At 42.1% G+C, this 12237-nt stretch overlaps 1 protein-coding gene and 1 pseudogene across 7 annotated transcripts in view; one reads left to right on the top strand and one right to left on the bottom strand.

The window, feature by feature from the left end:
* Window positions 1-12237, bottom strand: part of AP2B1 (adaptor related protein complex 2 subunit beta 1) — a 141022-nt gene that overhangs the window by 20955 nt on the left and 107830 nt on the right. The window lies entirely within an intron of this gene.
* On the top strand, window positions 7228-7881 carry LOC104679580 (annotated as a pseudogene). Its single transcript, XR_750343.2, has one exon. The product of XR_750343.2 is annotated as a 60S ribosomal protein L13a pseudogene (transcript).

Genomic DNA, 12237 nt, shown 5'->3' with positions numbered 1-12237 from the left:
TGCACTGTAGACCCTTTGGACAAACAGAGGAAAGCCACTGACTCTCCTGCTGAAAAACGTACACACAACATTTTGCCATAGAATTTCAGGAGTTTCGGGACACCCTGAGGGCCTTCCTGGGACTTCTACTGTAGAACAATTTTCTGAGGAGCTAGGATACCCATACACCAGAAGCAGCAGATATAGAGGTTCAGAGCATGGACTTGGGAGCCAGAACACCTGATTTCAAATTCTGACTCTGACAGTTTCCTGTCTGTAAAATGTAGATCACAAAGTACTGAATTCATGGGGTTGTTATGAGGACAATGATTTAATATTTGCAAAGCACAGTGAACAGCCTTGACTCGTAAGTACTGTAGTAAGTGTCTGTTCAAAAAAGAAAAATTCGGCTGGGCGCAGTGGCTCATGCCTGTAATCCCAGCAGGCGTGAGCCACCATGTAAGCTTTGGGAAGCTGGGGCAGGCGGATCACCTGAGGTCAGGAGTTTGAGACCAGCCTGGCCAACATGGCAAAATCCCATCTCTACTAAAAATACAAAAATCAGCTAGGCATGGGGGCGTGTGCCTGTAGTCCCAGATACTCAGGAGGCTGAAGTGGGAGAATCAGTTGAACCCAGGAGGCAGAGGCTGCAGTGAGCCGAGATTGCGCCACTGCACTCCAGCCTGGGCAACAGAACAAGGCTCCATCTCAAAAAAAAAAAAAAAAAAAAAAAAAATCACTCTGCTTTCACCATCTCCTGTTCTACCTCGTTTACTCAGAATCCTAATTAAGGATAACCACATTAGACTTATCTGAAATCTTACACATGCTCAGATGTAGTACTACTATTATGTTAAAAAGATTAGAAGAGATTTTTTAAAAGGCTTATTGGCAAATTGTTAGCTTAATGGTTCCTTTTGCTACTGCCTTGGCAAATTATCATCTCTTTACAGGATCAACTACACAGGTCATTCATTGGGGGAAGCAGTTCATCTCTTTTACATTAGCTTTTCAAAATCTGTAATTTGCAGCTCTCAAATTTTCACTCTAGGCTAGAACTGGGTTCATTTCAAGAATATAGGCTTCCCCAGATCTGACTCCTGCCTACCTCTCCAGCCTACTTCCTTAACTACATCAAAATTACTTCTTATTCCCCAAATACTGGAAGTCACAGCTTTGTACCTTTTTTATATGTTGTTCTTCCTTTTTTTTTTTTTTTTGAGATGGAGTCTGGCTCTGTCACCCAAGCTGAAGTACAATGGTGCGATCTTAGGTCACTGCAACCTCTGCCTCCCAGGTTCAAGCGATTCTCCTGCCTCCTGAGTAGCTCGGATTACACGCATGTGCCACCACGCCTGGCTAATTTTTGTATTTTCAGTAGAGATGGTGTTTCACCATTTTGGTCAGGCTGGTCTCGAACTCCTGACCCCGTGATCTGCCCACTTCAGCCTCCCAAAGTGCTGGGATTACAGGTGTGAGCCATCACACCCAGCCTATATGTTGTTCTTTCTGCTTAATATTTTCTTCTGCTTAAGCTTAGTACTGTCTGGAAAATACCTATTTAACCTTAAGGTTCAGTTCAAGATTAACACTTCCCAGAAAGCTCTAACCCCTCCCCACAGCACCCAGCGTATTCAATTCTATGACAGCATATAATAATGGCTTACTTCCGGCTCACCTATAATGAACTCCTTGAATGCAGGGTCTGTCTCTCATCTTCGCTAGCATATTGACTACCTCAATAAATATTTGTTGCATGAAAATAAGGGGAAGATGTTCAACAAATAAAAATGAAACACTGTGTTTCTCAACATTATTTCTACCTCGACATCATTCATATACATAACAGAATCCCATCAGTAACATCTCTCATTAGGCACACTGATTCTCAATGAGGCAGGAATGGGGGGATGGGATGATGTATGGGTTCTTTTGGTTTCAAATCACTGAGCTAAATAATATGTACATGCTAAGAAAGGATAAAATAGGTAGTGGATCACAACCCAAAGAATGCTAGGTTCTCCAAGGATAAGCCAATCATATTTTGGGTGTCAAAAAAGAACCAAGGGAAAAACACAGTACGAAGCCAGTTTAATTCCAATCCTGATGCTGACTGCTCTTAAATATAACTAAATCAGCCTTAAAGAGCATGATATTGTTGTTGGAGGGAGAGAGGAAAAGAGAAAGACAGTTTCTTGTTTTCTTATTTAAAAATTCACTATCCCAACAGGTATAGATAGTAGGAAGATATAATCCAGACAAGTTTCTAAACTATTTTCCAAGAGCTATAACATCATGCCTAGATTGCCTGAGGGAAATCAATGATCACATATATATCCAACCGCCTACTTAATATCTTCACTTGGATAATAGGTTGCTCAAAAGGAATATGTCTAAAACCAAACTCTTTTTTTAAAAAATTAACTTTTATTTCAAGTTCAGGGGTACACGTGCAGGCTTGGTATATAGGTAAACTTGTGTCATCAAAGTCTGTTGTACACCTTATTTTATCACCCAGCTATTAAGCCTAGTACCCATTAGTTATTTTTCCTGATCCTCTCCCTCCTCCCACCCTCCACCCTCTAGCAGACCTCAGTGTGTGTTGTTCCCCTCTTTGCATCCATTTGTTCTCATCATTTAGCTCCCACTTAAAAGTCAGAACATGTGGTATTTGGTATTATGTTACTGTGTTAGTTTGCTAAGGATAATAGCCTCCAGCTCCATCCATGCTCCTGCAAAGGACATGATCTCATTCTTTTTTTATGGGTGCATAGTATTCCATGGCATATATGTACCACATTTTCTTTATCCAGTCTATCACTGATGGGCATTTAGGTTAATGCCATGTCTTTGCTATTGTGAATAGTGCTGCAATGAACATATGTGTGCATGTGTCTTTATGATAGAATTATTTGTATTCTTTTGGGTATGTATCCAGTAATGGGACTGCTGGGTCAAGTGATATTTCCATTTTTAGGTCTCACCTTTTTTTTTTGAGACGGAGTCTTGCTCTGTCACCCAGGCTGGAGTGCAGTGGCGGGATCTTGGCTCACTGCAAGCTCAGCCTCCCAGGTTCACGCCATTCTCCTGTCTCAGCCTCCGGAGGAGCTGGGACTACAGGCGCCAGCCAGCACGCCCGGCTAATTTTTTGTATTTTTAGTAGAGACAGGGTTTCACCGTGTTAGCCAGGATGGTCTCGATCTCCTGACCTCATGATCCGCCCGGCTTGGCCTCCCAAAGTGCTGGGATTATAGGTGTGAGCCACCACGCCTGGCCCATTTTTAGGTATTTGAGGAATAACCACACTGTCTTCCACAAGGGTTAAATTAATTTACACTCACACTAATAGTGTATAAGCCTTGTGTTTTTCTCTACAACCTCATTAGCATTTTTTTTTTTTTAAATTTTTTTAGTAATAGCCATTCCAACTGGTGTGAGATAGTATCTCATTGTGGTAAAACCAAACTCTTAATCTCCCCTCCCCACCTCCAAGTACAACCTCCTGCTGTCTTTCCAAACTCAGTAACTACTACGGGATTCTGCAAAGCCTTTCACAGTCTCTCTGCCTCTCCACTAGTCTTCCAGCCACATCCCCCTATACCTTCCCTTCACAGCACCTAGCTTCCCCGGTATATGCCCAACATAGCAGCCAGAGTGATCTTAAAATGTAGGTCAGCTCATAAATACTTCTCTGCTCAAACCTTTCCATCTCACTCAGAATAAAAACCAGTTACAATTGCCTATAATCCAACTCCTCCAACCTCTCTGAGGTCGTGTTAATACTCTCCTCCTTGCTAGCTCTACTCCAGCTGCAGGAGCCTGTTGTTCCTTCCTTGCACATAGCAGGTACACTCCTACTTTCATGGCTTTTTGCATTTGCTGTTTCTTCTGTCTACAATGTTCTTCTTCCAGAAATCCACGATTCTTTCCCTGTCTCCTTTGAGTCTTTGCTTTAACCAAATATAATCTTTTCAGATAGTCTTCCGTGACCAACATATTTTTGTAAAACTGTACCACCCAACCTCCAACTCCAGTACTTCTTTTATATTTTTCCACTGTCCCCCCTAGCATCTGATATACTATGTATTGTACTGATTTGCTGGTTTATTGCCTGTCCCCATGCCACATACCCCACTTGTGGTAGAATATAAATTCCATGAGGGAAATAATTCCTGTCTTCTATTTGCCACAATATTCTCAGTTTTTAGAATAGTGACTGGCACAGAATATGTGCTGAATAACAGTTGTAAAATAAACTATACAAAGTTTCTGACCTCACTTGGGTTTACACAATAATGAACTTAAAAATTCTATGGGGCTTGGTGCAGTGGCTCGCTCCTATAATCCCAGCACTATGGGAGGCCAAAGGGGAAGGGAGGATCACTTAAGGCCAGGAATCTGAGACAAGCTTGGGCAACCAGAGTGAGACCTTGTCTCTACCAAAACAAAACGAAACAAAACAAAACGAAAAGCCGAGTGCAGTGGCATGAGCCTTTGGTTATTCAGGAGACTGAAGCAGAAGGATAAGAGGATAGGAGGATAGGGGTCCAGGAGTTCAAGGTTACAATGAGCTACAACTGCACCAGTGTACTCCAGCCTGGGCAATAGAGTGAGATCCTATCTCACAAACAAGCAAACAAAGTCCCAAAAGCACAGTATTTCTCACATTTTTCTAGTGTATTTCCCTTAACAGAAGAGGAAATATCTGGGAAAGAGGCAGGGGGATGGGTCAAGATTAGGGGTATAATACGAAGTAGACTATCATAAGAACAAATCTCTTTGAAGTTCCATGATAAATTCCATCATGTACCCATATATGTTTGAATATGTGTTTCTCCCTTTAACTTTGAGTAAAACTGATGCTCTAGGAAAATGTGCTATTGTGTATTCTTTAGCTTCCATAAAGAATACACATGGTAGTTGGTGGGTCATGACCAACTGGTAGTTCTTAAAATTAACTAAGTGGGTTGAAACTGGCATTAAAAAAATAAAATGAAAAATATCACAGCGCATCTCATGAAGAGTAAGTAATGTTTCCCGAAACTGTTCAGTTTTATGTATTGTGTGTGTGTACACACTATGTAAAATACATTTCTTACTGTAAGTGGCAGTCAAAAAAGTATAAAAGCTACAATACACACACACCACAGTAAACAGTGAGAAAATGGGTTCAGTGAGTGAAGGACAGAATGCACACCTCAGCTTCTGCTTTGAGAATGCCCAAAGCAGATCACAGATGGTACCAAGAAGATTACCTAATCCTCTGTTCCTTTGGTATGTTGTGTGCAACATGTGACCATAACAATATTAACCTGCTTCTTAGGGACATCAATAGGAAAGCAAACAGAAATTATAAGGCACTTTGAAAACATAAAAGTGGGCTATAAATGCTTCATAATAACAATGATTGTTTAAAGTTACTTTAAGTGGCTGCTGAGGAAAGAGCAACCTGTCAGCTTCAGCCTGTAACCAGCTATTAGTTTCTTCCCATAGTATAGGAAGCCTGCTGCAGGAGCTACAATCCCTTTATGGTGGGACAGCTGGAGATGAACAGGCTAAATTAATATTCCAACCTTATACTAATATACTCAAAAGTACTATAAAAAGGTACAACATGAACTCAGTCTGAACTCTGGCAAATTAGGCCTCTTACCCCACCTCTCACCACAGGTAACCAAAGGAAGCACTGCCACGAGGAAAACCAAGTGAAGTAGTGCAGGGCTTGCCTTTGAGATTGTATCATCTACTCTTCCATAACGTCACTTGTGACCTTTCCTCGTTTCTGAAGAACTTTTTTTTTTCTTGTATTCCTCTTCTCCATTTAGCTTTTGGAAAGATTATTTGCAGGCTGGTCCAAGCTAGGACCAGGGAGTGACGTCAACCATCTCCACTTCTCTGAGCAATGATGATTCAGATGTGTTTTAAGTACCACACGACCTAGTCAACAGATCCTAGGGGAATGGCTCCGAGTGACAGGTTTTTAATGGTACTTACTCCAACAGTGTGATATATATCATCTGAGACTCAGGCAGAAGTGGCCCTTTCTGCTAGGTGCTGGAGTTAAACTGACGGGTAGTTCTGCATTTCTAATCAACACCAAAATCCATCTACCATCTTAAGTTTATTTTATTTATTTTAATGTCTTTTTTGATACAGGGTCTTGCTCTGTCACCCAGGCTGGAGGGTGGAGGCATGATCACAGTTCACTGCAGCCTTGACCTCTTGGGCTCAAGTGATCCTCCCGTCTCAGCCTCATGAGTAGCTGAAACTACAGGTGTGCCACCATGCTTGGCTAACTTTGTTGTTTTTGTAGACATTAGTCTATATACTAGACTAGACTAGACATACTAGTCTTACTATGTTGCCCAGGCTACTCTCAAACTCCTGGACCCAAGCAATCCTCCCACCCTGACCTCCCAAAGTGCTGAGATTACACAGGAATGAGCCACTGTGGTTGGTGATCCAAAGTTTAAATAGCATTTCAAACTCTATTGACCAATAAATTATCTGGGAATTCTCAGAGACCCTGACAAAACAGAAAGGTCTATCTATGATATTAGACAATATCTGATAGAGTTAAAAACATAGCAGAAAGAGTCATGAAATGTCGAATGACTTTCCTTCCAGTACTAATTCCATTTTAAACTGAACAGCATCTTTAGTTCACTTCCAAGACTAGGATTCAACCAAGAACTCTCTTCCCATATTCTTAGTCCACCCAATAGATCAGGTGGATTATATGATAGCTGAGGAGGCCTCAAATGGTATACCAAACTGCTGTTCATCCTGAGTATAAAGCCATATTGATTTATTCTCAGGAGACATTAGGACGTTGTTCGTTAAGAGTATGTGGACAGTGGAATCCTTTATAGGGAAAATTTGACAGAGTAGGCAATGGTTCCATGTCCCTAATATGCACTTCAGTGTTTGAAGTTTTCATATTTAAACAGTTCTCAGAACCAGAAATGAAAGCTTTGAACAGAGCCTCCAGATGATCTCTAAAATTGTAAATCCTCTAGTAGCACATATAATTATTGGACTTTAAAAAGGCAATGAGCCCCTAAAAGCCAGTCTCTCTTAGTAAGCCTTGATTCGAAAGAAAGCCAACAGAAACCAAAAGACACTGAAACTGAAATACTATGACTTCTCCTGTAGTCCCCATTCTGCTATGAGATCTGCTTAATCTCAGTCTCAAAAAACTCTCAAATAATTGAGACCATGAATTAGAAATGCCTGCAAACTGCTTTTCCCAGGCGGCTGCTGAAGATGGCGGAGGTGCAGGTTCTGGTGCTTGATGGTGGAGGCCATCTCCTGGGCCGCCTGGCGGCCATCGTGGCTAAACAGGTACTGCTGGGCTGGAAGGTGGTGGTCGTACGCTGTGAAGGCATCAACATTTCTGGCAATTTCTACAGAAACAAGTTGAAGTACCTGGCTTTCCTCTGCAAACGGATGAACACCAACCCTTCCCGAGGCCCCTACCACTTCAGGGCCCCCAGTAGCATCTTCTGGCAGACAGCGCAAGGCATGCTACCCCACAAGACCAAGCGAGGCCAGGCCGCCCTGGACCGCCTCAAGGTATTTGACGGCATCCCACTGCCCTACAACAAGAAAAAGCGGATGGTGGTTCCTGCTGCCCTCAAGGTTGTGCGTCTGTTTGCCTACAAGAAAGTTTGCCTATCTGGGGAGCCTGGCTCACCAGGTTGGCTGGAAGTACCAGGCAGTGACAGCCACCCTGGAGGAGAAGAGGAAAGAGAAAGCCAAGATACCGTACCAAAAGAAGAAACAGCTCATGAGGCTACCAAAACAGGCCGAGAAGAACGTGGAGAAGAAAATTGACAAATACACAGAGGTCCTCAAGACCCATGGACTCCTGGTCTGAGCCCAATAAGGACTGTTAATTCCAAAAAAAAAAAAAAAAAAAAAAAAAGAAGAAGAAGAAAAGAAATGTCAAAAAATTAAATCTCCAGAACACTAAAGATTAGATAAAGATTGTAAAGTGGTATGAATAGACATTGCTTTAAAAGACTTTGGATTACACTGTCAAAATCACCACTGGGGCAGGAGAAAATAAGAATGATGAACCTTCAGGGCTGTCAAATGGGAGAAGTCCAAAGCACAGCAAGGTCAGAACTACTTAAATCAAATTTTGTTAACTATTTTGCAACTGAAATAGATTCTCAAGTACTGCTTTAAAAGAGAACCCCCTGCCCCGCCCCTGCAAAGCCATTTGGAAAAAGGGTGAGTAGGTCACAATTTTCATGAAAGACTACCTTTGTGGAGGGTAGAAAAAGTAGCCCACCCATAGCCATCACTGCAGCCATCTATAACTGTGGAGGCCAGGCATGGCTCATACCTGTCTGTGATCCCAGCAATTTGGGAGGCCAAGGCAGGAAGATTGCTTGAGCCCAGGAATTTGAGACCAGCCTGGGCAACATGGTAAAATTTCATCTTTACAAAAATAAAAATAAAAAATTAGCCAGGCGTGGTGGTGCACACCTACAGTCCCAGCTACTGGTCAGGTTGAGGTGAGACAATAACTTGAGTCTGGGAGGTCGAGGCTGCAGTGAGCTATGATCGCGCAACTGCACTCCTGCCTGGGAGACAGTGTGAGAACGCTGTTCCCTCCTTCCCCACCCCTCAAAAAAAAGAAAAGAAAAGAAAGGTAAAGAAAACTAGGGAAGGTCAGGCTAAATTCACACCCTCAAAGTTGCAACACAAACTCCAGTGCAGCTGGGTGGTTCATTTTTTAAGTTTCATTAAGTGAGACTTAAAAAAATTCATTTCCAAAGTTGAATTTCAGTGTATGGGTCTCAGTCTTTTCACTCCTTATCTCTCAATTTCTAAACAATCATACCGATTTCCCACCAAAGTAAGCTTTCTAATAGCAAGTAAAGAAAAACCTGAAATTGAAAAGTACTAGACCCTTTTTAAAAAACCTTTTTTTTCTATTTAAAGGCAAAAGACTGTTTTGAGTATCTGAAAAAATTGTTTTCTTAAAAGCAAACAGAAATAATGAATACCTATTGCCAAAAGACAACTTTTTTTGCCCTACCTTTTGAGACGGAGTCTTGCTCTGTCACCCAGGCTGGAGTGCAGTGGTGCAATCTCGGCTCACTGCAGCCTCTGCCTCCCGGGCTCGTGTGATTTTCCTGCTCAGCCTCCTGAGTAGCTGGGACTACAGGCTCATGCCACTACGCCCAGCTAATTTTTGTACTTTTGGTAGAGATGGGGTTTCGCCATGTTGGCCAGGCTGGTCTTGAACTCCTGACCTCAAGTGATCCGCCGCCCCAGCCTCCCAAAGTGCTGGGATTACGGGCGGGAGCCACCGTGCCTGGCAGGCCCTTGCTTTTAAAGTTTGCCTCCTTACACCTTTGTGTTTATCAGGATTATGAAAAAGACAGGCTTTTCTGTTTTCACAGTAAAAAGGGCTTGTTCAGCGCCATTTCCTGTCAGGCATCTAAATGATTTTAGTTTTTCCTGAGGCTCCATAACACTTGTAAGAGCACCCTTGAACTTCTTCATTTACTGAGTTTGAGCTTCCAAATTTACTCTAGAAATATTAACCAAAATAGTCTTAAGGCTCTTTAGGATAATAATTTAATAGTCTCATGGTGGCAATTTGGTTTTATTTTAAAGAGACATACAGATATAAGTTAGCAACAGAAAAAATTCCCAAAATGTGAGCACAGTTAACTTGTGCTATGTTCCTAGTCATCTCCAATTTTGAAAATAGGGTCCATTAATGTGCTGTGATCTTGCCTTTCCTAATATCAAGGAAGCAACAGCTTCTAATATTTGTTCTGCCTTCTTGAGAGAAAATAAATTTGTGATTATAGTCTTCAGATTAAACTTGGGACCAGGACCAGACCTATCCAGATAAAAGGGAATTATATTAAGAGTCAGAGGATAGAATGCAAGGCTGCTGAGAAACAACAGGCAGAGGCTGTGTTTAGGGGTACTCTGTTAAGATGAAGAGATAGCCTTACTTAGTTTGGTTCAAGAACTAGATGAATCTGATGTTGGTTAATACTTTCTTAAATGAAAGCAAAAAGACTCATTTAACAACAAATATTTATCTAGCACCTACTGTGTGCCAGACTTCATTCCAGGCACTGGGAGACAGAGCAGTGGGGGGAAAAACATAGACAAAAACTGCTGTTCCTTTGGAATTTGCATTCTAGTAGGAGAGGGGCAGGAGGTGATAATAAATAATTCGGTAGTAATTAAAATATAATGAAATGCTATGGGGTAAAAATAAGGGAGATTGGTAGTACTGGGAATGAACGGAGAAAACCTTATTAAAAAGGTACTATTTAGCCAGGTGTGCAGTGGCTCAGGCCTGTCATCTCAGCACTTTGGGAGGCTGAGGTGGGCGGATCACTTGAGGTTAGTTGTTCGAGACCAGCCTGGTCAACATGACGAAACTCCCATCTCTAATAAAAATATAAAAATTAGCTGGGCATGGTGGCGGGCACCTGTAATCCCAGCTACTCGGGAGGCTGAACCTGGGAGGTGAAGGTTGCAGTGAGCCAAGATGGCACCATTGCACTCTAGCCTGGGCAACAGAGTGAGACTCTGTCTCAAAAAAAAAAAAAAAAAAAAAAAAAGAACTTATTCCTTCTATCTAACTGTATATTTGCACCCACTAACCTACTTCTCTTCATTTCCCTCACCCCCCATCCTCTGGTAACTATCATTCTATTCTCTTTTTTGGGTACTACTTTAGTAAAAACCTAAACGAAGTAAGTAAGCTATACAGATACGGAGATTGGGAGAAGGCACATTCCAGACAAGGACAACAGTCAATTAAAAGGTCATGAGCTGGCAGCATACTGTATTCTAAGATCAGTGAGGAGACCAGAGTGGCTACAGTGAAGGGGAGGAGTAACAGATGAAATCAATGAGGAAAGGAGTGAGAGAAAGGCATAGCTAGATCGCCCAAGGTCTTGGAGACCTTTGGTAAGATTTTGCCTCTTCTGCTTAGAAACTGTTAATGCAAATTCTTCCAGGTGGGGAGATGAAAGTTGCTTAATTCTTGCTATACCACTGGCTATACCGGTTATACTCAAGGTTACCTGAGTTTAACAGTAAACCCTACTTAGCAAATAGCTCAAGTTGTCCCTCAGCCCCAACCCACCCCTACTATTAACATAAATAGTATTCAAAGATGAGACAACAGCAACCAAGGGCACATCAGCCAGTACATGTAGCTGTGTAGCTATCATTAAAGGGAAAAGATAAGACAGGTGCCTTTCGGCTTATCTGTCAGGCAGGCTGAAAGGCCTGTGAAATTATTGCTGGCTGTTTGTGGCAATTGAAACTATATAGAGTAATTCTGTTGTAGGCTGCTAGAAGAAGAGAGGATTAGGGGCCAGTAAAAAAGATTGGTCAGTATAGTATCACAGGGGGATTATACATTGGCAGAAAGCAGTCACATATACATTTGCTGTAAGTTAGGTATCTGAGTATAATAGGTAACCTACCTGAGGGTTACCTGAGTGTAACAGGCCAGTAAAATAGCAAGAATTAAGCAACTTTCACGACTCTGATAGGACCATACCTATGTCACTGGCAGCTATGTGCCTCACAGGGAACCCAGGGTCAAGGGAAAATCATGCTAAGATACACTGCATCTATTCCTACTCCTGGGTAGCTTCCTCATTTAAAAAGTTTTATAGGTTAAACAAAATAAATCAAGAACTTATAGCAAATGTATATGTGACTGCTTTCTGCCAATGTATAACCCCCCCGTGATACTATGTTGATCAACCCAGTTACTCTTCAGAAATCTTACTGGCCCCTAATCCTCTCCTCTTCTAGCAGCCTACAACAGAATTACTCTAAACAGTTTCAGTTGCCAGAAACAGTCAGCAATAATTTCATAGGCCTTTCAGCCTGCCTGACAGACAAGCCGAAAGGGACCAGTCTTTCTTTTTCCCTTTAATGATAGCTACACAGCTACATGTACTGGCTGATATGCCGTTGGTTGCTGCTGTCTCATCTTCGAACATTGTTTATGTTAATAGTCAGGGGTGGCGAGAGGTGGGTAGAGGGACAACTTGAGCTATTATTTGCTATGTGGGCTTACTGGGTTTTGCTTTGTTTTGTTTTTGGTTTTGGTTTTGAGATGAAGTCTCGCTCTGTTGCCCAGGCTGGAGTGCAATAGCACAATCTGGCTCACTGCAACCTCTGCCTCCTGGGTTCTAGCGATTCTCCTGTTTCAGCCTCCTGAGTAGCTGGAATTACAGGCGTGCGCCA

Source organism: Rhinopithecus roxellana, chromosome 19 (genome assembly GCF_007565055.1).
Source record: "Rhinopithecus roxellana isolate Shanxi Qingling chromosome 19, ASM756505v1, whole genome shotgun sequence".
NCBI lineage: Eukaryota > Metazoa > Chordata > Mammalia > Primates > Cercopithecidae > Rhinopithecus > Rhinopithecus roxellana.
The sequence above is the reverse complement of the archived record's forward strand: the minus strand, read 5'-3'. Positions and strand labels throughout refer to the sequence as shown.